General features: G+C 40.1%; 1 protein-coding gene across 3 annotated transcripts in view; it reads left to right on the top strand.

Moving 5' to 3' along the window:
• The window catches only part of SCAF8 (SR-related CTD associated factor 8), a 261275-nt gene that overhangs the window by 188821 nt on the left and 46196 nt on the right, over nt 1-26258 (top strand). Inside the window, exon 22 of one of the 3 annotated variants that reach the window (XM_088448969.1) lies at nt 2753-5441. The exons of the other annotated variants lie outside the window; for them this stretch is intronic. The gene's annotated coding sequence lies outside the window, so the exon portion shown is untranslated. Of the gene's footprint in view, nt 1-2752; nt 5442-26258 lie in introns of those variants that run through there. 3 annotated transcript variants of the gene reach the window in all.

Genomic DNA, 26258 nt, shown 5'->3' with positions numbered 1-26258 from the left:
TCGCTATTCTTGTGGTTGGTTTTTGCTACCACAATTTTGCGAACAGTTCTGGCTATAAAATAACCCAGTGACGTGGTCAATGACGCTGCTGTTTTAATTATGCACACCGACCTTTAAGCACGCCTGCGATCGGATTTCCACTCTCCGTTTTCAAGCACCTTCCCCTGTTACCACCCACATACGCCTCTTTCTGTCACTGAAATTATCAGGCAATCGCTATTTTGCGAGCACATGAATTTCGTCCGCACTGACTGGTTCGCGCATGCGTATAACGATCCGTTTGCATGCGCAGTTGGGCAAACATCGCTCGGAGCGAACGAGCGGTGGCTTACGAGCGGCTCTGAATCAGGCCCAAAATTTCAAGGGAAAAAATCATGGGAAAATCGTTTAGAGATTGGACAGGGAGTAGATCGTCTAGTGGATGTGCCCCTTAAGATTCCAAGTAAAGATCCTAGTTAAAATCCTCAGATAAGAGATGGTAGCAGCCTTGTACGAATGACACTGAGATCCACAATTCTGTAAATTAAAAAAAAACAAAGGTGCCTCCTGTGCAATAATATCAGTATGACACCAAATGTGCTGGAAAAGTATAAACTGTTTCCCATAACAAAAGAAGATAGAAGTACAGATTATCTGATAAATTCTCCACAGACCAGTTGCTTAAGGAACAATCTTATTTCATGACACTCTGATAAAAATACATAAAAGAAATAGTGTAATTCTATTTGGGTGCACAAATGAAGTGCGATGCACACAATTTACACAATGGAATCACATGTAACCCAAGTTCAGAATTTATCTGAATACACCAGAGGATATCAGTTGGATCCCGTAATTTTGACTTCGTCAGGGACACTAGGCTCCGCCTCTGTGTTTCTATGTGTTTCTTGCACTTCCCCCCTGAATGATTTTTCAAAAGTAGACAAGTATGTGTGTGTAACTATATATATATATATATATATATATATATATATATGTGTTGCAAGGAGGCTGCACTCAATATCCAATCTAAGACGTGGGGTGCTCCATTAGAGACGCTCAGGTCCAATGCATAACAGAAATAATTGATAGGCACTCACCATTCAGTGTAAAAGCTGATATATTTACTCACAGAGACATAGTTACATGGTTGACGTTTCGGACCGCAGAGGTCCTTTGTCAAGACAGCACAACCTTCACAAAGCGGTCCGTAACATCGTCCATGTAACTATGTCTCTGTGAGTATATATATCGGCCCTTTTACTGAAAGGTGAGTGCCTATCTATTTTTTCTGTTATATATATGTGTACGCCCATAATTTCAGTTGGCATAAATATTTAAAAGATATTTAATCTGTTCCCATATTCAATCAATTTTAAAAAGACCTTTTTAGAGATTTCAGTCTCAAGTGCAGAGTCACCCAATTGGTTTATATATTTTTCCAATCTGTACAATTAGGAAAGGATTCCTGATGTGAATATATACATTGGCAATCGAGGTATACAGTAGTATATCAGCTTGCTGGCTTTATATTATAAAATGTACTTATAAAACTGTATTTAATTTAAGTAATGCATAACAATGTCCATCCAAAGTTTGCCATATTTTCTATGTGCATTTCAAATTTTAAAATGGCAAGACTGTTAACCACCGGTGTTATGGAGTATGTGCCAATGCAGTGAGTGTGCCAATTAGTTAGACTTATATTTATGCATTTATTGTTTACATCTCAAATTAAAATATTTTTAGGGTAGAAATACGAACAAAAAATAACAGATAAGCTCCTGTATAACAATTCCATGAAAAATAATTGTTTTTATGTATAGGGAGATCATTAAGAAACTATGTATTGGTGACTTCACAAATCAGCAGCTGCAGCCTTTGCTCTGGTTTTTTAGAAGCCGTGCATCAATTTGCACCATGAGATTGTGGGTTTTGTGAGATCAAGAAATTGTTCACAAATGTGGGCGAAACTGGCTAAACCGAAGAGGATAGGGACGTTTCCTGTAATGTGTTGGGTATTTTTATATAATACTCTGGATTAAGCATAATTACATAATATGTCACATGATGCACCTATCGATGTTGTCTATTATGTGATGAGCAAAAATGATGCTTAGATTGGTGAGCAGACTTTGCCTTATCTTTGAGGATTTTTTATAGAATGTGGATTTGTCTGCAAATCTACAAAAACAAGACTGTTTTTGGGCCCAGGACACTACAGGTCATCTGTAAGTGGCAGTGGTGTTAAAGTGTTCCTAGTATACCAAACATACATACTCAGAAGATCAAATGACATATTTTGACATTCTAAAAGCATTATATAAGATCTGCACATTATTAGGTGCATATTGACCAATGTAAATTAAGACCATTTAAAATAAAAACACATGCAAATGGGTTATAATGACATATATAACACAACTGGGGGGGGAAAAAAAACATTACTTTCTGTGAAAAAAAGGAAAAGCTAAAATTAAGAGGTACATAGGGCAGTATGTTCAGATGACATTTACTATTGCTGACTGTACAGATTTTAGTAACATTACATAATCTGCAAATACCTGTGTACTGGCAACAGCTGTTTCTTTTCTCTTCCATGTCAGAGACCTAGTAATGTGGGATGGACTTTAGGATAAATATAATCTCATTCACTGGGTGACCTATAAATGATTTTCTGAGTAATCATTGCAGTCCTGATTTTTAAGAAAAAGTAGGACAGTATAATTACAAATCTACTACAATACATCAACTTCTTTTTAACATTTTTCAGATTTATTGACTTGCACCAAACTTCTAGGAGATGGAATGGTGAGGTAGAAAAGTACAGTACTTCAATAAACTGAGTGGCTATTAATCACTATGGGGGCGGGGTTACAGCTTAATGCCGCAAATCGTGAATGTGTAAGGAGGGGGCGAGGCTAAAATTACATGGGTCTCATAGAATCGCATCATATTGGCCCTTCTCTTCAGAGCCATGATTCTCCAGTATTATTCTCCCCATCCTGCCTACTTCATTAAGAAGTGGATAGGATGCAGGAGAACCACCTCACTCTTCTGGGGTTCCAAGGGACTACCCAAAAATCTGTGAGTCTCCTGGGCGTTCTGGGGTATTAGGTAAATATGGCGTATCCTTGTCTGGCAAGTAAGGTCTACTTTAAGAAACAGAGCTAAAATTATACCAATAATACTACCAATGATTGGTGCTTTTTTTTTATTTCAATAACATGAGAGATGTCCTGACCAAGTTTTACAATTCTATTGAAGTAGAACTCCCATGTGTTACTGTAATTCTGAGGCTGCTCCCGATTTCTTATCTAAATCTTTATTCCCTATTTTCATTATATTATTATTATTGTCCTTTTATATTGCCTATGTTACTCAATGATGTACAGTCAGGGAATCTTTATTCATATCAAACCAAACTGTATATCACATAAGTGTCCCAGTTTTAACATCATAGACTATCATCAGGTTGTTATACAGTAGTCTTAAAAATTGGTACACATTAAAGTGATGATACACTAATGAAAAGCCCATTAAAATATGACTAATAAGTCAGTGGTGCCATCATTACTGTTGCTTTCTAAAACATATACATTTTAGAATGTTACAAATCTTATATATCATTGATTAATGCATGCTACCAGACGAAGTTATGTAGTGGTAAAAGGGCATCTCTAAAGCATGTACTAGTTTTCATGCCTCATTGCCAATTTTCCCTGCTTGTATGTGTAAACGAGTCCCGAAAGCTTATTATGTGAGAAGAGAACCATCCAGCTGGCACCCAGGAGGACTAATGTAGCATTCCAAGCTTCTGTACTCTTATTGTGTAGCATACATTTTGTCTTTAAACCAGCCTGTGAGAAGCTATAAATTATACAGATGTATTCTTTCAAAATTGGAAAAAATTGTGTTAGAATTAATAACTTTTAGAACTAACAACCTTAGAAAAGAAAAACTGTAAAGCAATACATGGAAAAATATATTAAAACTATATGGACAAAAAAATTAATAGTTACTTGGCCCACTAGTATATATGGCATATTATCAGACTTTCGTTAATGAAACCAGAATTGGACAGAGCTTCTATCTCAGCCTGCCTGTCTTATTTATTTAAAGATGTATACCCATTGAAGTACATAAGTGAGCATTGAAATTCTGTGTCGTGTTTAAAGGAAATGTAAAAAAAAGTAACAAAGATATTCATAATAGTTTAATAATCTCAACTTTTACATATCCCCAGGGTTGCCGAGACATCAGGATGGAGGGGTTTAAATTGGGCCTTGTGGGGTATGGTTAAACCTCTCCAGCACTCCTGGGCCCTTTGACAGGCCTGGGGCTGGGTAATATGTAAACACTACCCCCACCCCTTCTCTTCTTGGCGCCCTTGCATAGCCCTAATATTTGTCTATGTTGAAATTTATGACTAACATCAGTCCAAGTTCAACTTCAATGCTACTTTTAAGTTAACTCAAACTGTAAATTTATTATAAAACCTAAAAGAGCATAGTTTATAAATTGTCCTCAAAACTTTAAAATAGTATGTCATAATTTTCTCCAGAAACATTGTTTTGTTTTAGTTTTTTTTATCTAGTTCTGCTCTCTTTAGAAAACTTGATACTGACCATTTTTGGAGTATACCAGTAAATTACCCCATAAAAACTAGCACGATCTTGGCCCACTAATCTCTTAATATTGCCATAAATAATCCTTTGGGTGGGGGACATTTAGATTGATACCCAACTTTTATACTACATTTGCTATGTTTTTTTTGGCTTGTGAGAGGCTCTTAATGGTGTTATTAGAACTATTTGTGCTATTTTTAGCACCTATGTTTTTAGTCATTACTGAAAGTGCTTGGCACACACAAATACTTGAACTTTATTGGAATGGGTAAAATATAAGAAATTAAATTTGTTTTCTACTATTAAATGACATACCTTGTATAAATAATTTACTGGTAAGTAGACAGGATGTAGTTGCGGACATATTCAAAAAGACACTTTTTGAACCAACATTTGTTAAAGTGCAATACTCACACAATTGCTTGAGTTTTATGAAAATAGCAAAGATATAAATCATATTTATAAGAAATAATTGTAATCACAGCACTCTTGGGAAGTTTCATTGCAAGCTATGCTCTATATTTGATTGGCTGTTCAGATCTTCCTAAAAATTTTCGAAAATAAATTAAATCTCTTTTTAGGCTGAAATTTCAGTTAGATGGAAAATGTTAATGTAGAGTTATTAATGGAAAGCTGGGCCAATCTTTAACATTACAGTCCTAATATGCTGTAGAAATCACATTCTATTAAGGAATGGTAGAGGAGCTTCTAACATATTGTTATCACTCAACTTTAACTTCAACAAAAGTAGTGATGTTTGCAACTTAATATTATTTTGTTATTGCTGCTACAGTTTTTTTCTATATGTGTACATATATATGAATTTTATTACATTTTAATGTGGTGATGTTCATAATCAATGTAATGCATTGACTGTCTGTACATAACTGAATAAAACAATTTGTTTTATCTTTGTGATGTCATTATTGCAAAAATACGTGATTTTAAGAGCTCACTGTGTTAATATTAATGATATATGCTCTTCATATGAAATGAAGGTTAGTCCTACAAATTTCACTATGCAGTTTACCCGGCCACCAGCTCCCTCCCTCCCTCTTCAGTTTGCCACCATCTTTAATCTGGCACTCCTCTTCTTTTCATCCCTTATCAGTAAATCATTCTTGCACTCTCATCGACTTAAACATTCCTCACTTTAATTAATGGTGTCTTTGACCAATAATGTTTTTCAGTTAATCTTCCTATCTTGTCCACGAGTCCTCCTTACTTACCTGCTGCTGTGATTTTTTGGTCCTGAACAAGTGAAGGCGGACACCTTGGAGCATGTTTCAGAGCTGTTTTCATTATACTATATATATTTATACAAACATGCACAAGTAGCCATATGCAATACAAAACAACCGTCAAACATAAATAGTCATAACAGCAACTTTATAATAGCTTAGTAAACCTACAGAATTTGGTTAGTGTCCTGGTTGATCATATTTAGCTAGTGTATACTCATTAGAATTATTACTGTGTTAGTAAAGTAAATGGCACTTAACTTTCAAGTTAACATACTATGGGCCGTATTCAATTAGGTGCGAAAAGCGCTCGCCGGTGCAAGCTTTTCGCTCATGTGTGTATCGCGTTATCCAAGTACCGGAGTGTTCGCATGTGCGAATACTCCATAGGCAGAAGCCGACTAAAAGTTTTCACCATCTCAGAGCAGGTAATAAAATGTGTAAAATCTCTATTTTTGGCAAAAATGTGGGGACGTGGTTCAGGACCATTTGGACATCCCCCCTAATGACTAAATAGGAAAAGGAAAAACAACTCAATTCCCCATAATAATAACACGTCACTTTTGGGCTGAAAATGTAAAAAGTGTTGGAAAATGGGTTTAAAGTACAGGGTCAGGTATTTGGGGGGGGGGGGGGTCGCTGTATGGATAGGACAGGTGTTTTTAGGATTGCAAGTGACTGCAGCATTTTCTAAGACTGCACTTTATAGACACAAATATACTAGCACACAATTTAATTTACCACCAATTTAACTACAGTAATAATTTTTTCCAAAGGAAATTGCTTTATATCATTTTTCCACACTTATGCAAATATGCATATAACGGCCATTTGACTCACTTTAAGAACCCAAAATACTTGTACTAGGGCTATTAATACACGTCTGTATTGATTTCCAGTGTCAGTTAGGCTTTTTATAGGGTACAGACTGATTTCTCCAAAATATGCTGTACTTTTCGCTAGTTTCGCCAGGCACAATTATCGCGCATATGCGTTTTCGCGTGTTTTGCAATTAGGGTGAAAAGCGAGAGTGTGTATTGGCAAAGTATGTGAAGAGATCGCATCAAAACTGCCAAATGCAGCGATAACTTCGCCATGTGAACGCTTTTCGCCATACGCGACTTTTCGCAGATAATTGAATACGGCCCTATATATATTGAACATATATGGGATGTTCAATTAAACTGATTGCTATTGTCATGGAAATTATTAGTAGCCTCTAGTTGTGTGAATAAATGATATTATTCAGTGAAACAAGCTCTACTTTTTGCACAAATAGCTCTATATATGTTTTTACATTTTTACTGTAATCAATTTTGAGTTTGTATGGACAGAATAACAAAAATCTAAGCAATTGCAGCACTGTGATCTGCATCTAACTCAAACTACATTCCTCAATCCAAGAAAACAAGAGTATACCTCTTCAATTTCTAACCTATCAACCCAGTCTACTGTCCCAGACAATGCAGAACGTCTATTGGACATTGTTTCTTCCCACGCATCTCTCATTGAAATATATTGGTAAACTGCAGTTGGTGATCAACATTACTTATGCCAGAAGCCAAGACAAAAAAAAATGACCAAAAAGCACAGTATAGCATGAGAAATCACTGGCCGGACCGTCCATCGTGATTGCACTTATCTTCAACATCACTTGCTAAATACAAAGTTAGATGTGAAAGCAATATAACTGCCTCACCTTCCTTTAGAAACTGGACTAGTAAGATCTTAAGATGATAAACCAGAAAACTAACAAAACCTCTCTCTATATAATAAAAGAATTTGGATAGCAAATGTATTTAAAATTGTAGTGCACCACTTCTTTGGTCTGAATGCCACATTGGGACATTGTCCTTATTTGAAAGGCCACAATAAAATGTTAACTTGATTGAAAATGTAAACTTTGTAAAATTTACTACAGAAGAAGAGGAACTTCTTTGCAAACATGCCATACTTCTCAATATTGTGAATGTCCCAGTAAAAAAATAGAAGCGTGCCTGTGCTGTGGAGTGAGTTGTGTCACATATATGGAAGTACACAGTACCCGGTTGAGTGGTTGACATGCTTAGTACTTCAGAATCACTACTTCGCCCCCCTAACTACATGAAAACATCATGTCAATGTTGCAGGCTCTGGAGAGCAGTGAAAGAAGTGGAACTTACCTCCTCAATATCTGGGCAGTTGAAACAGATTCCTGACAGTGTAGTACAGCCATGGCCAAAAGTTTTGAGAATGACACAAGTATTGGTTTTCACAAATTTGCTGCTTCAGTGTTTTTAGACCTTTTGTCAGATGTTACTATGGTATACTGAAGTAAAATTACAAGCATTTCACAAGTGTCAAAGGCTTTTATTGACAATTACATTAAGTTTATGCAAAGAGTCAATATTTGCAGTGTTGACCCTTCTTTTTCAAGACCTCTGCAATTCGCCCTGGTATGCTGTCAATCATGATGGCCACCCATTCTTGCCTAATCCATGCTTGAAGTTTGTCAGAACTTTTGGTTTTTGTTTGTCCGCCCATCTCTTGAGGATTGAGCACAAATTCTCAGTGGGATTAAGGTCTGGGGAGTTTCCTTGCCATGGACCCAAAATTTTGATGTTTTGTTCCCCGAACCACTTAGAGCACCTTGCCATAATGCAAAAGTGATAACTATCATGCTGGAAAAGGCATTTTTCGTCACCAAACTGTTCTTGGATGCTTGGGAGAAGTTGCTCTTGGAGGATGTTTTGGTACCATTCTTTATTCATGGCTGTGTTCTTAGGCAAAATTGTGAGTGAGCCCACTGCCTTGGCTGAGAAGCAACTCCACTCATGAATGGTCTCAGAATGCTTTACTGTTGGCATAACACAGGACTGATGGTAGCGCTCACCTTTCCTTCGCCGGACAAGCAGTTTTCCAGATGCCCCAAACAATCTGAAGGGGGATTCATCAGAGAAAATAACTTTACCCCAGTCCTCAGCAGTCCAATCCCTGTACCTTTAGCAGAATATCAGTCTGTCCCTGATGTTTTTCCTGTAGAGAAGTGGCTTTTTGCTGCTCTTCTTGACACCAGGCCATCTTCCAAAAGTCTACGCCTCACTGTGCGTGAAGATGCACTCACACCTGCCTGCTGCCATTCCTGAGCAAGCTCTGCACTGGTGGTGCCCTGATCACGCAGCTGAATCAACTTTAGGAGACAGTCCTGTCGCTTGCTGGATGTTCTTGGGCGCCCTGAAGCCTTCTTCACAACTATTGAACCACTCTCCTTGAAGTTCTTGATGATCCGATAAATGGTTGATTTAGGTGGACTCTTACTAGCAGCAATATCTTTGCCTGTGAAGCCCTTTTTGTGCAAAGCAATGATGACTGCACATGTTTCCTTTCAGGTAACCATGGTTAACAGAGGAAGAACAATTATTTAAAGCTCCACTCTCCTTTTAAAGCTTCCAGTCTGTTATTCTAACTCAATCAGCATGACAGAGTAATCTCCAGCCTTGTCCTCATCAACACCCACCTGTGTTAACGAAAGAATCACTGACGTGATGTCAGCTGGTCCGTTTGTGGCAGGGCTGAAATGCAGTGGAAATGTTGTTTTTGGAATTAAGGGGGTCATTCAGACCCACTCGCAAGCGGCAGTACACTCGCAAGTGGGTCGATGTTCCCCACTGCGCATGCGTACAACGGAGGGAGCTCCGTCGTGCGCATGCGCGAGACCCGGGTCTCGCACCAAAGGGGGCGTGCTGTCGATGGTGACTGACAGCACGCCCCCTTTGGTGGGCGTGCCGGGGGCGTGCCTGCCAGACGGAGGCGTTCCCATGGGAACGCCTACCGTCTCAAGCCGGCCCCACTGACATCACTAGTGATGTCAGTGGGAGTGATTTTGGCTCTGATAAAGCCAAAATCACTCCAGGGCTTGTGGCTGGGAAACCCTACCGCAGGGTTTCCGCCGCAAGTCCGATGGTCGCGATGGTCAAGACCATCGCGACCATCTTTTTGGATGCTCGTATATGCTGTGGGTGGTCACCCACAGCTATACGAGCGTCCAGGAGGACGCTCCATTTTAATGGAGGAGGGCCCTGATTCAGAGCGAGCGGCTCTGAATCAGGGCCTAAGTTCATTGTCATGGCAAAGAGGGACTTTTAATTGCAATTCATCTGATCACTCTTGATGACATTCTGGAGTATATGCAAATTGCCATCATAAAAACTGAAGCAGCAGACTTTGTGAAAACCAATACTTGTGTCATTCTCAAATTTTTGGCCATGGCTGTAAATTAAAATAAATTATAATACCAATTAATTTATTATGTATGGCAGAATGCAGCCCCAGCATCCTATCGACAATAAAACTTATTTAAGAACTAAAATTCCACAAATATAGATCACAATGCAGAACTCTTTTACTTATTGCACATACAGTCAGGTGCATAAATATTGGGACATTGACAGAATTTTCATATTTGGCCTCTATTCACCACCACAATGGCTTTGAAATGAAACAAACAAGATGTGCTTTAACTGCAGACTTTCAGATTTAATTTGAGGGTAATTACATCCAAATCAGGTGAACGGTTTAGGAATTACAACAGTTTCTATATGTGCCTCCCACTTTTTAAGGGGCCAAAAGTAATGGGACAAACTAAACAATCCTAAATCTAACTTTCACTTTTTAATACTTTGTTGCAAATCCTTTGCAGGCAATTACAGCCTGAAGTCTGGGACGCATAGACATCACCAGACGCCGGGTTTCATCCCTGGTGATGCTCTGCCAGGCCTCTACTGCAAATGTGTTCAATTCCTGCTTGTTCTTGGGGCATTTTCCCTTTAGTTTTGTCTTCATCAAGTGAAATGCATGATCAATCGGATTCAGGTCAGGGGATTGACTTGGCCATTGCATAACATTCCACTTTTTAGCCTTAAAAAAACTCTTTGGTTGCTTTTGCAGTATGCTTCGGGTCATTGTCCATCTGCACTGTGAAGCACCGTCCAATGCACCTGGCTGTATATATAACAGTCAGACAAACTGATATTTTTATACTGTATGTTCTTAGCAACAGTAAGTGATCCAGTAGCATTTACATATGAATTAATACATTCTTTTTAACAATAGAATGATTTTCCAAAAGCTAGCTCATTTTTCCTGCCTCATGGCTAATAGAATTGAATTATATAATGGTCGACTCTCTTTAGCAGTAAACACTAGATAGTGTTCATTGATAATTATTACTAATAAATTAATATGATTTTTAGGGCTGCTATATTTCACCAGTTTTGAAATATTTGACCTAATTTCAAAAGTGGCCAATTGAAAGCTTTGCTGACGAGCCTCTCTGCCAAGTCTGCTCCTGTGCCTGAACTTACTAATATTCATACAAGAAAATGCCTGCTTACAGAATATGTTGGCCCAAATTGTCAGGCTGATTTTTTTACATCATTTTGGATGAATCACTTCAGGCATGTGCCAAGATATAACATATATTCTTCCTTGAATTTGGTTGGTAGATTGTCACTGGACTATTTATTTATTTATTTATTTATTTATTACCAGTTATTTATATAGCGCACACATTTTCCGCAGCGCTTTACAGAGAATATTTGGCCATTCACATCAGTCCCTGCCCCAGTGGAGCTTACACTCTATATTCCCTATCACACACACATACACACTAGGGGTAATTTTGTTAGGAGCCAATTAACCTACTAGTATATTTTTGGAGTGTGGGAGGAAACCGGAGTACTCGGAGGAAACCCACGCAAGCACAGGGAGAATATACAAACTCCACACAGTTAGGGCCGTAGTGGGTATCGAACCAACGACTAACAATCAATACATTGGTTCTAATTCTAGCTAATCCGGTCCCAACATTTTTCACTTTAAATCAGTGAAGCAATGATAAAATAGTGCTGGGACACCTGCAAGTTTATCCACATGTACAATGAAAAGATTATTGTAGTATTGATATACAAAGCTAAGCCCATTCTCTTGTCCAGTTTACAATATAGAGTCTATGCACATGAACAATATGCAATGCAGATCCCATTGTAGTTGCCAATATGCTACCTGTATGCATGCCTAATTCTGGGAAAACACTAGATGCATTACCGTGAACAGTACAAAGTATAATACAGTATTGATTCTAGTAACCAGTATGGAAAACAGCTTTATTTTGATGATGAATGAATGCAGAGCCATATTCTAGTGTCCAGCAGAAAATGCAGAGCTGCAATATACTAATCAGTATGCAAAGCAGACTCCAATTTTTTTTTACATTTTATTGAAGTTTTCACATTTTAAATACAAACAAAATTTTATATCAAGACAATAATGATATCAATAAACAGATATCTGCATCACATAGATCATATAATATAACAATGTAAAATAATAAAACTTTTCACAGTAGGTAGCTTATACAAAACATGTATTATATGGGGGGAGGGGGCAGAAAAAGAAAGAAAAAGGAGAAAGAGAAGAAAGGAAGGATCCCCTGCAGCTCAATACCACCCAAACCATGGTACATTATGTTAACCAAGCAGATCAGGGAGGAGACCCCAAATCTAATGACCTCTGAATGCATAGCCCTATACTGGTGAGCAGTTTTTAATGCAGAACACCATTCTAGTGATCAGTAGTCCGTATACATACTAGTTTGGTGATAAGAAGGTAGACAGAGACTATTATATTATAGCGTACAATGTACAGCGTATAGCCCTATCTGGTCACCAGTACATACATGAACTATGAATAAACATAATTTCCCCATCTAGCACCAGAATTTATTTTATCCAATTTCCCCCTCAAACTCCCACACTGGTTGCATTTCATTCTATAAGCAACCAGTATTATTGACGACTGCATTGGTTGCATTACATGAATATTTAGGCATCTGAAAATAATAACTAGATTTACCCAGCGTGGTACCCTCTGTAGGCTCCAAAACACTCATTATACATTTAAATACTGTTGGAGATAAGATCATGTTTTATAAAAGAAAAGGTAAAATTACTCAGTGATTTTGCAAATAAGAAATTGAGAAATTACTATATAGAAGAAATTTGTGTATCCTCCCAGTGGCGCTAAGTATTATAAATATTCACACCAAAGAAAAGAACATATTTACTTATCTTGCAGAATGTATTTCGAATAGAGTTTTCAAGCATATAAGGATAAAACAGAAGGCACAATATAGCGTAATATTGTCACATATTTAAACAGATTTATTCCCTCATTAGGCCCAGACTTGGCCAACATATAAGAACAAAATATATATAATATATAGCAAATGGCATATATAGCCAGTATCATGGGGTAAGCATAGGCTTGCATACCAGAATCAAGATGTTATAGGCATTGTGTGTGCACCGCTGGTTATCCAGATTATACCAGACGGTGTCTAACAATCCAAAGTTTCTGGTCCTTCGGTCCCCTTTAGTGGTGAAGATAGTCCTGCAGTCCTTAACGTGTTTCAAGCTTATGCTCTTCATCAGAAGGAAGAAATTAAGAACATCTGATTAGTAGCATTTGTGAGAACTATTAGTCAAAATCAGCCAGGTTAATGAGAAATTTTAGTAGAGTTTTAGCAACCACCAACCAATACTCTCAATTACCTATTTTTAATGAATAATTAATCTCTTGATGCACAGCCTGATAACATGATAGTCTGTGAGAATTCCAGTATGATCACTAGATACAATCAAATTCCAATGCTGTCAAATAGTATTTGATCAAGGATAATGGAAAGTCAGACTGAACAATGTTTCTTAATACATATAAACAATATGATGTCATCCTTGGTGCTGGGCAGAGCAAGTGGATTGTAGTGCTTTTCTTCCCATCACCTGATCAGCAGGATGAAAGCAGTTTGGGCAGCGCCATGTGTGTGATAAACTATCCATCGATCCTGTAATTAGACATCAGTGCAAATCAGACAGATTGCAGCATATGTGAGCACAATTTGTTATGAGCTGTCTGGCTAATAAGGTACAATGAGCCTCATTCAGAGTTGTGCGCTATTTGCATGGACGCAGTAGCAACGCAAAATTATGCTAATACTGCAGAAAGAATGTAATCCAACCATTTGTCAAAATTAATTCAGAACAAAAAAATGAAAATAAATGATTACATTAGTATTCACCCCTTTGCTATATCCATACTAAATTTGTTCTGACTTAACCAACTTTCTGCACAAGTAACATAAATAGTCTGTTGTAGTCCATCTGATTGCAGGTAAGGTGTATCAAATGGTCACAGCATAAATACACCTGTCTCTGCAGGGAAATACACTAACTACCTGTGAGAGCTACAAAGACTACAAAATGAAGGCAAAAGAACATTCCATTAGATCCAGGACAAGGTCTTTTGATAAACCTTGAAGCACAGTTAAGTCCATCATTAAAAAATTGAGAAGATGTGGAACAGCTGTGAATCTGCCTAGAACAGACATCCTCTAAAATGGAGTGCATGGACTAGAAGAACTGTAGTAAGGGAAGCAATCAAGGGGCCAATGGCAACTCTAAAGGAGTTGCAGTCTTCCAAGACAGAGATGGGAGCAACGGGACAACAATAGCATTCATGCTTCATAAATATGGGTTGCATGGGAGGGTGGCAAAAGAGAGCCCTTGTTGAAACAACTTCACATCAAAGTTCATGACCATGTGAAGGAACATTTTAAAGTCTGGTGAGACCAAGATTAAACACAGCAACCACAATGCTGAGCACTTTGTTTGGCGCAAGCCTAACACTGCACATCACAGTGAAAACATTATCCCTACAGTGACGCATGGTGGATTTGGAAGAAGGAATGTGCATTGGGCTTGGAAGAAGATGCATCTTCCAACATGACACCTGCATTCCAACACCGATCACCATCCAACCTGATGAGGCTTAGCAATTTTGTCAAAATGAAAGAACTCAAATGCCAGTGTTCTAATGTGCAAAAATGGTACACCCTTACCTAAATAGTCTCAGAGCTATAATTGCAGCAAAAAGTGGTTCAACCAAAAATGGGGGGGTAATATCCTTTATAGCCACTGTATACAGCATCATTACCTGCATTCTACCAGTAATAAAATTACACCTGCAATAGGTATACTATTTGTTCCAGTGCTCCTCACATTATAACAGGTACAGTGCCCTGTGTCCCTGTGGACAGTGTTCTCTGCAGCCCATATGTAATGCAGTGCTCCCTCCAGAGGCCGCAATAAGTGCATTTCAGCACAGGCTTATTGTTCTTGCTGCTGTCACTATCCTCACATAGAAGCACATACTGTATGTGCTAGAGTAGGGGTGGGAAATAAGTGCCCCCCCAGATGTTGTAAAACTACACATCCCAGAATGCCCTGCCACAGTTTTACTAATTGGCCATGCTAAAAATGTTGCAAAGCATGCTGGGATTTGTAGTTCAACAACAGCTGGAGGGCCGCTTATTGCCAACCCCTGTGCTAGAGTCTGGGTTCCCCTGTACTTCTGTAGCCTCTATGCCAGTGGTTCCCAAACTCTTTCGAATCACGGCGCCCTAGAGTATAAGCATTTTTTCTGGGCCAAAAGTTTCTTATTGAGAAATTCAGCAATAATCAAATGAAGTAAATTGTGCTTATATGTCACCCTTAGGTTCAGTTATGTAGAGGTTGACAGGGCTGCGCTTCTTTTTGTCCGCATTATTTTTGATTGGCTATCATTAGCACTGCTGCCATCAGAAATTGTGGGGCCTGGGACAGACAAAATAGACAGCCCCTCCCCCCCCCCAGCTCAATTACCCTCCCTCTTCCCGAGACTGCATGTGGCTCAGTGATGTTACTGTTTGCCAGGCTACACTCAAAATGACTGACTCAATGGTGTTTATGTGATTAGTACACTTTAACTAATTAAAAAGAAAAAACTAATTTGTTTCAGCATGTGACATTTTGATTATATTCAGCCTAAATATAATCAATTGTACACCACATGCTGAAACAAATCATCCCATAAATTACAAGTCTCCTTACTTACCTCCTTGAAGAAGGCTCCTTTTGTCTTCTTCCTCCGCCTGGCTTGCTGGTGCTGCTCCTCACACGACGTGGTTCCTCTGCTGACCCCTTCCAGTGGCGCAGCGTGGCATGACGTAACGAGCGCCGACTTTAAAAAAAAAAAACTTTATGGAAGTGGGCGGGGCGGGTGGCCGGCCCTCCCCCAATCAATCATGTAGTCCTGGTGGGTGGGTCATACAATAGTCAGGGCCTTCCCCTTTCCAATCAATCATGTAGACAGCGCGGCGTGCCGGTCCCCATTAGTGTGGCCAGTGAGAGCGTCCGGTAGGAGCAGACGCGCCGTGGTAGGACCCCAGTCCCAGAGGTTTTGCCTATCACACTGACTACTGTACCCAGTTTGGGAAGCACTGCTCTATGCCCTATTGGTGGGTTGTAGTGCAAACAGTATTTAATGAGAACATTTTATGTAAGCTACTCAGCCCCATCAACCAGGAGCAATAATGATTGCTTCACTAGGAATATTACCCAAGAGAGTTACACAGGGTGAAATTAATGGCTGTCAGCACTGATGACTCTACAGTCCTAGTCAGTTGTTTATTAACGTCATAGTTTAAGCAGAAGGTTTATTGTAAAAAAATATTTAAAAAAAAAACTAGCTGATCAGAACCGAAAGAATCAGTACCCCGGCCATAAAGAAATTATTTTTAAAATGCTACCTAAACCAGATACTTGTCCATGCTCTGCAGATTAATGAATAAAGATACTGATGCATAGCATAGAGTGACCACATATAGCCACCACAAGCTTGGCTTAACTGATGACAACCAATCCCTGTATAAATGCCAGAAACTCTAGTGATATGTTAGATTCTTCCTATAACTACCTTCAATATGGAAAACAACATGAATCAGAATTCCTCATTCTACCTTTAAAGGAAGCCTCTGTGATTTAATCACTTATGTCTCCATGCAGGAGGCAGAGCTATTAGGTATTTAAGGAACACGGCTGGATTAAGGCAACTAAGTTGTGGGGGCCCTCCTCGAAGCCACACAGAGCCTACTTTCCCCCCGCTGAAAGCCCCACACAAAGCCCTACCCCCCCAAGCCACATGAAGTCTACCCCCTCAGAACAACACAGAGCCTACCTACCCCCCCAAGCAACATGAATCCTACCCCCTCAGCCCCACACAGAGCCTACCCACCCCTCCCAATCCACACGAAGCCTTCTGCTCCGTCCCCACCACTGATGACTCACCTGAAGTCCTGGCAGAGCTGCTCCTGAGTCCCCTCCTCAGCATCATGAACATGTGTCACGTGATGCCAGGGCCGGATTAAGGCTTGTGGGCAAGCCTTAATCCAGGGCAACTAAGTTGTGGGGGCCTCCTTCAGGCCACCTGGAGCCTACCCCAACCAGTCTTACAGAGCATATCATTCCCCCTCCCCCCCGAGCCACACACAGCCTACCACCCCTCTCCCCCCAAGCCACACAGGGCCTTACTGCTTTCATCCCCGCCCCTGATTACTTAACTCATGAGAGCTGCTCCCTAGTCCCCTCATCAGTGTCACGGACATGATGTGCCACGTGACGCCGATGAGGGGACTCGGAAGCCGCTCTGCTGTATGCATGCTACTGCATGTATTAGTAGGCAGTTGAGCTCCCATCCCGCAACAGGTGCTGCTGGACACATGTTCTCGGCAGTGTCCTGTGGGGGGACCCCTCTGTGTGTGGAGGCCCTGGCGCAACCGCCCCTGTCACCCACCCTTAATTCGGCTCTGTGTGACACTGACAAGGAGACTCGGGAGCCTCTCTGCACTGCATGCAGCATAACAGCCTTGGGCCGCGGCTGCTGAGCCTTCACTCGGGAACAGGTGCCGCTGGACACCTATTCTCGGTAGGGTCACATCGACCCTGTGTGTGTGGGGGCACCTCTGTGTGCCCCTGTCGCCCCCCTTAACCTGGACCTGTTAAGGAAACTCCTCACCATTTATTATATGTAAGTGATGTGCATAATCTGCAATAAATTAAACATATAAGTTGCAGAATAAATGTTGAAATATATGTGCAGGTTTTCATTAATTACAATAAACATATCAAGATAGGGAGAAAGCGTAACCAGTGGCGTATCTATAATGGGAGCAGTGTGTGCGGGGCACACGGGCCCCCGGGTCCAGGGGGGCCCCGCACCGCACACCCTGCACCCATATTATATTAAACTTACCTGTCCATGGTCCCAAGGCGGGTGTCAGCGCTGCTCAGAACACCTGAAAATGCCACCAGGAAGAGAGGAGGGGGCCCCGCACGGGGAGTGCACATGTGCACCCTCCTCTCTTAAGACGCCCCTGAGCATAACTAAGGTAATTTTTCCCATATTTATTAATATTTACCTTTAATATCCAAGGTAGACTACAAAACATAAAAGTTCTCTGTAAAAGTTATATATAGAGAAAATGTGAAACTTGTCCTGCTCATATGGGCCCCAAAATATGGACGCTAAAGAGGCTTTAAAAAAATTAAAAAATGATGGAAAATATAATTGCATAAGAAAAGCCAAAAGAAACACAGATATGTGAATTAAGTTTGCCAAAATACATCTTTGTGAGGATCACTTCCTACAAGTAATTTACTTCTTACAATATCTATGTCACGCAATAGTATTATATAATGAAAAAGCCAGTAGATGTACCTCCCAACTTTTTAATTTGTGCAAGGGAAAGAGAGTAATTCCTCTACCTCATTGATTAAATGAACTTGTTCAGTCTACTTCATATATTTCGCAATATTTTGTGAGGTGCTACCTGGATAGCAAACAGGGACTACAGAGATACAACAAAAGGGAGCGCAATAAGATTCAAAAAATTGTTTAATATACTGTATGTTGTAAAATATTAATAGGTTCTAATTAGAATAAGAACATATTCAGAATAAATCATAATTAAAACAAATAACAATACTCCAGAAAAACACACATAAGGATAATTTACTGGATTGATATATTAAAGCTAAACAGTGAATATAAATGTGAAATATGTATCAGATTATTGTAAATATCTAATAATCTCATATAATTCAATGGAATTTTGCAAATTCCTTCATAGATCCTGAAAATGTCTTATTTTATGATGATCTAAAGAGGAAAAAAAAAATGAAAAAATTGATAAAATAGAAAAATAAGTGGGTCAAAATGACTGATATTCTCAAATGTTCCAATAATAGAATCCATGCACCAATGTGGAAAAACTCATATGGAGAGTACAGTTTTAAGGTCATTTGACGGTAATGATCTTACCCGGAATGTAAACAGTGACAGTCACTTGTAACAGCAAATTGTATTAGGCTGTTTCATCGGTGAATAAGTGCACAGTGTAAGCTGACCTGTTTGGCATATCTCCCGGCTTGTATCATGCTGTGTTGGAGGGCAGTGTCCGGAATGCCGCTCCGATGGTAAATAATAGCTGTGTGGAGGAAAGATATTCACTGATTAAACAGCCTAATACAGAGTGCTGTTACAAGTGACTGTCACCATTTACATTCCGGGTAAGATCATTACCATCAAATGTCCTTAAAACTGTACTTTCGATACGAGTGTTTGCACATCGGTGCATAGATTCTATTATTGGAACATTTGAGAATATCACAGCCATTTTGACCCGCTTTTTATTCTATTTTTATCAGTTTTTTTAATTTTTGGGGTTTTTTTCCTCTACAGAGCATCATAAAATAAGACATTTTCGGGATCTGTGAAGGAATTTGTAAAATTCCATTGAATTATATGAGATTATTAGATACTTACAATAATCTGATACATATTTGACATTTGTATTCACTGTTTAGCTTTAATATATCAATCCAGTACATTATCCTTATGTGTGTTTTTTTCTGGAGTATTGTTATTTGCTTTAATTATGATTTATTCTGAATATGTTCTAATTCTAATTAGAACCTATTAATATTTGACAATATATATTAAACAACTTTATGAATCTTATTGCGCTCCCGTTTGTTGTATCTCTGTTTCCCCAGATTTAGGGGTTAGCCACCCTTTAATGAGAGCTGCGTATAGATTCTATCCTGAAAACTACTTAAAACCACAGCGCCCTATTCTTTCTGTTTTTATCTTAGCAAGCAGGGACTACCTGCCAACTTTCTGTTGAAGGGGAGAAGTGAGGGGGGGGAGGCAAAGCAAGCTAGCGGCCCCAATCATTCTACCAGCAAACTGTGACAGAAAAATGGGTATGACCAAAAACTTGGCATGGTTTGTCTAATGTGGGTGAAAATTTTATACATCAAACCATTATAATCAAATACACTTACCAGACCCATCTGGCACAGCACTTACATAAAGCATTACTATGATCTCTACAGAATCCATAGATCATCCAATGATATACAATACAGGGAGCATTCTCGTGACTGATATACAACACAGGAAGCATTCCAGTGACTAATATAAAATACAGGCTGCATTCTAGCGACTTCTATACAATACAGGGAGTATTCTAGTGACCAATATAGGATACAGGGTACATTCTAGTGACCGCTATACAATTCAGGGAGCATTCTAGTGACCAATATACAATACATAGAGCATTCTAATGACCAAAATACAATACAGTGAACATTCTATTGACAGTATACAATTCTGGCAGCATTCTAGTGACAGTTATACAATACATAAACCATTCTAATGACTTACACAATTCAGGGACCATTCTTCTGGCTGACATTCAATAAAGGGGCCATTCTAGTGACTAACATACAGTACAGGGACCATTCTAGTGACTGATATACAATACAGAGATCATTTTAGTAATCAATATATATAATACAGGGAGCACTACAGTGACCTATATGCAATAAAGAACTTTCTAGTGACTTAAAATTCAGATGGCAATCTTGCAGTTTTTGGCGACAAACAATTTCTATTCATACTGGTAATATTCTCATCATACATAATGGCATTAATTTCCCAAGGTTGGTCCTGGTCATAGACTATAGCAAATCATAAAAAGTATGATTAATAAATGTAGTAAATATATACTAATATTACTGACTGGCATACATAACACATTTACATACACATTAAAAAATAATTTACTATATGTACATAAAGAGTTTAAGAGCAAAATAATGATATTATTGTTAAAATAAATAAGAAATTATCATTCCCTATAATTATGGTCAGACCCCAAATCTAACCCATCCTCCAGCCTCATAAAAATTCTGATGACAAATGTGACCTCCTTTGTTTAAAATTAGACCCTGGATTTGACTTCACCTTCTCTGGGATTAACAGTCATACTCCAGATTAGATCCCTTTACCCATTAAAAATCATACCTTATATCTAAATTCAAGTCTTTCCATCTGTCTTAAAAAAATCCTGCCCTAGATCTGATTCCCACCATCCCCCCCTTAAAAAAAAATCATACCCCAAATTTAGCTTCCCTATATGTGTGAAAATAGGTAAAAGCTATTCTGTCCTCAAATACTATCTCCCGTGTTTAAGTTTGCCTTTCCAAATATATAGTATTATATATAAAATAAATATTTATCAGAATCATTACCTCAGTCTCTTGTTGTTTCTCAACGCTCTTCAGCTTCCTGCAACATCCACCAATCAGTATTCTAGTATCCATTGCTGGGTGTGAGTGATGTACCCTGCAACAGCCGTTCATCGCATGGATGTGGCTGGAAGGCAGTCAGTTCATTATGTCTTTCCACTTTGTTTGCATTCTAAAACATAATCACTAGTGGCCAGAGAGCATTCTCTGTCTGCCTTCCAGCCTGGGGTGCCAATGTCACCCTGCCTCCCAACCCAGCCGACTCCTGGTGACATGACAATTGATGTAACATAACACGGAGAAAGGTTACCCCGAATTGGACTTGCGTGCAACTCTGCATCAGAACCATATGTTTTGTTATGTTATTTGCCCTCATGCACCACATAGTGTGTCCAAATTATAAATCAGATTTCTGTTTGCAAGACAACATCTATGTAATAAGTGAGAAAGCCTGTTTGTCTATCTGTCTGTTTGTCCTTTTTGGACCTAGCTCCACCAAATTTGGCATGGTGGTGTAGTTTGACCAGAATTAGGTTATTGCCTAGGTTTGAACTTCATCAGGGCCACACATTCTCACACAAACCCTAATGGGGACACTTAAATTACACAGGTTTTGGGGCTGGCTCCAGTGGAAATTGGCAGTCTGCCAAAAACCTGTGAGAAAGCAACAAAAGTATAATTTTAACCTCAGTCTGAGCAAACTTGATGGCCCATGCAAGTTCATATTAAATCCAGAGCCTCTGTGTTTGCATGCAAGGGCACAACTAGAACTTTGTGGGCCACATAGCAAGACCTTCAAAGGGCCCCCCACCCCGACATAAAAAACACATGCATTTGCCCCCACACAGACCCCATTCAGGTTATGCCACACAGAGCTTATTAAGGCTATGCTACACAGTAGTACCCCTTATACACATTATGCCATGCAGTAGTAGTGCCCCTTATACATTATGCCACACAGTAATGCCCCTTACATATTATACCACACAATAATGCCCTTTATAGATTATGCCACATAGTATTAGTGCCCCATATAACTCTCTCTGCGTGCCATCAGCAGCCAGCAGGTGTTAATTTAGGGCCAGGCCGCCAGCTAATTACAGCTGGCACAGCGGCAGACATGGACAGACAGCACCAGTGCAGTTTGAATCTAGCGCCAGTCCTCGAGCTCCGATTGCCTCGTGACGCTGTCTCCACGACTTCCTGCTAGTGTGCCAGCTGTAATCAGCTGGCAGGCCTGCACCAAATCAACATCACTGACACCGAGGCCCCCCTCGATGCCTCTGACTGGACCGATCCACCTTGTGTGCGTGACTGGGTACAGGGGGAGCGGTGGGCCACAGAGGCAGCTCGGGCACCATAGCTGCACCCCTTGCACCCACAGTAGTTACGTCACTGTTTTCATGCATGTTAGCAAACATTGGGGTCCTTTTCAGGATCAATGGCATGGGGTTATATGTGAGGACAATTTAGACAAATAAAGGCTGCAGGTGTACTTCTGGGTCCAGTCTTCAACTTGGGCAATGCCGGGTATCCCAGCTAGTATTTAAATAAGTTTAAAGAGGTGAGAAGTGCAAATGTATGGGCAAGTTCTCTAGTTACTGCAAACAGGAGTCATCCTTTTGCAGTAGGACTGCTTTTGTACAATCATGGCACATTTGATTCAGGAAAGCACATTTATATGTGCACAAATAATCTTGACCTAGGGCCTGATTCAGAGTTGTATGCAAACCCAATGATTTATGTCTGGCGATCTGTGTATGGATCTGTTCTGCGCATCATGTGCAAATCTGTGCTCCGGCAGCGTGTTTACCCAGACATCCTGAGTAACCCGAGGGTTATTCAGATGTCCGATGTTCACGCAGTTAAATTGAGGGCTGCAGCTCCCAGGGGCATATCTGTAATGAGTGCGGAATTTGCAGTGCGCTGGGTTTCAGGGGGGCCCACACCTCACACCCTGCATCCATATAGTCTTATACTTTCCTGTCTGTAGTCTCAAGAGTGCTGCTCTGCAGAGCTGGGCCGGAGCTGCAGAACAGCAATAATCACTGGAAAAATGGTGGCGGCCATTTCCCTAGTGACTCGCACATGTGCAGTACATTCTGGAACTAAGCCAGAATCAACACACCGCAGCACCGCCAGAGAGAGGAGGGGACCTGCACAGAGTCTGCACAAGGGCCCCCTCCTCTCTTAAAATGCCCCTGACGCCTCTGTACGCAGTATCGGATTGAGGAAGCTGGCAGTCAGTGTCTTATTACTTAAGATGCCTCCTACGGCTTTTGCATATTGTAGCACAGCAGCATCACAGCGTACAACTCTGCATCAGGACCATAAACAAAATTCTAACAAACAAAATGACACATACTGTAAGACTGCCCCATTGTCCCCTTATTCTCACGATTAGTTAGTTTAAAGGCAAAACCAACCTGGTTTTGTATTTAAACTAAATTGCCACTTTAAATTTAATGACTACCTCGCCAGAATCGCTTTGGCTATTACATTTGTCCCTTATGGGCTGATTTAGAGGTGCAATCTACTGCAGCCACAACTGCATGTTTTACTGCAGCGTGACTGCGTCTTTATGCTAATGACCCAACCCTATGGCAGGTGCAATTTCTTGACATGACCGCTGAACATGTCCGCTGGGCTCAGTGCAACTGCGTCCTAAGATGCAGTCACTGACCGCAATACTCTTGCATCTGGCTAGCCATCCTCTGGTTGCCACCCAGAAATGCCCACTGAAATTCACTCTCTCTGCGGCTTTTGGCTGTCACCATCGGGATGGTTACAAGATTACCTGCCAGTATGTGTACTAACCTGCGGCAGCCAGGCACCTTCTGTGGGGGTCTCAGGCTGCGCACAAGAGATTTTGTGATTTGTAAACTCTCACATATGTGCAGTGAGGCAGGCCAAGAGACAAGACACAACGCTCAGCACTAGGCTTATGCGCTGTGGGTCTAGCACGGATGGCCGGAGGGAAGACCCTCTTTCAAACCAGGGTGCCCCCATCCTTCTATGCTTCATGCATAGAGTGCCTCACCACCTTTTTATTTTTTTAGATTTTAGTGGCGTCAGCATGCATGTGCACACCGATGGCACTTCCTGGAACTCCCTGCCAGCTGCTATAGTGTCCCCACCAGTCATCCGGATAGTCATCCGCAGTTTTAGTGTACATGCAGATGAGGAGTGGGAATTGTTCTCCACAGCGAAGGGGTTAAGGATTATTCAGCTAATAATGAGTATTCAAATACAAGTCTGAAATTGTATAAGTCCAGTAATATCTATGGTACTGATTGATTTCTAATTGGTTGTGGACATTAAGTATAATTTGGAGAGTCAGCTATTTAATTCTCAGCCAGACATTCAATATATATATGAGCAGAACACAATCCGCTCACACCAACTTAGCTCCTAGGCTAAGAGCTACAAGTAAGTGGTGCAGGCTGGTACGACGTACCATTAAGAAATTAGGTACCGTCCGGCCACCTTGGACCACAGCACACGGGCCAGCCTGTGAGTGAACAGTGAGCCGCACCCCAGTGCCCAGGCCGGCCAGTGAGAGACCAGGTGCAGCCCTGCAGCTCCTGGAACACTGGGCATGCCTGCGTCCCCCATGGCCCAGTGCTGCATGGCCACGCCCCCTCGTGCTGTGTTGCCATGCCCATTTTACATGCGCACATCTTCAGTGCATGCACAGAGCACCTATAAGAACTTTATTTTACTTGCACCACTGCTCTTGGCACAATACTAGTACAATATTAATAATTTACTGTACATTTTAACTTTTATTTTTATGGATATTGAACTGCAACCTGGAAAAACTCTAGAATATAATTCAGTTTAACAGTTTTTTTTTATTAAATATGGATGGCAGAACTTCTGTAATACTCTTCTTTATTTCTAGATATAATTAATAAAAATATTTGTCATATACATCATTCAGTGTATTGGCTTTTCTTGTGGTTGTCATATAGGATGATTTTGACATTGAATATACTGTAGCATTACCTTCATCTTGTCACATGCCATCCTTAGCTAAATCTGAAAGCTAAAAATAGGGTTCTTAAGAGATATATTGTACAGTATGACAAGTAGCTATAACTAAGGAGCACAGGGAAATTACAAGTTCTTCAGCAAAATGAAACACAACAGAAGGTTTTTTGTCTATAGCTCAATTGGTATTTATTATTAATTAATTAAATAAAATAATTAAGCAACCTCTAAAGCTTGTTATTGTGAGAATTCCACCAACCACTGGGTTCTTACTTATTACCGGCAATAGTAATATCACTGGAGATAACACTGTCAGTGATAAGGTTTTTCATGAGGATACCTATTTGACAAGCATTGTAACACTAGTTATATTGTGCTATGGGTTCTATTATTGCCAACAAAGAGTAAGGGAGCATCAGAGATCTGTTACCCTCTGAGCACGTTCCATGCAGATCCAGTGATCACACAGCAGGATTCCACACTGCACAGTACTGTGAGACGGAGGAGGGGGGGAGGGGGTAGTCAGGTGAAAAACAATGGAAAGAAGGGGCAGAGAAGCAGGAAGGGGATGTCCATTGATAGGTCAAGGTGGGCCACAATTAGCTCAGTCTGCCCAGACCATGTAGCCAATTACTTTTGTTAATAAAATTCATTAGAAATTAGAAAAATGTTTTAAAAAAGCATAAATATCCCCATTACCTGTCGGCCCACTGGAAAATTCCTGGTGATGCTTATGGCCAATCCACCCCTGAATGTGGCCATCTATTTGTCTGCTTAGTGTACTCCTAGGTGCTCATCTGTGTTTGGGAACAGCCAATCAGTCTGCAGTCTGTCTTTATATCACGTATACGGTTCTACATTTTACTGCTTTTATTCCACTGTCCCATATAAAGTGTGCCCTAAAGGGACAA

This window comes from Taudactylus pleione, unplaced genomic scaffold (genome assembly GCF_031769625.1).
Source record: "Taudactylus pleione unplaced genomic scaffold, aTauple2 ptg000473l, whole genome shotgun sequence".
Taxonomy (NCBI): Eukaryota; Metazoa; Chordata; class Amphibia; order Anura; family Myobatrachidae; genus Taudactylus; species Taudactylus pleione.
The sequence above is the reverse complement of the archived record's forward strand: the minus strand, read 5'-3'. Positions and strand labels throughout refer to the sequence as shown.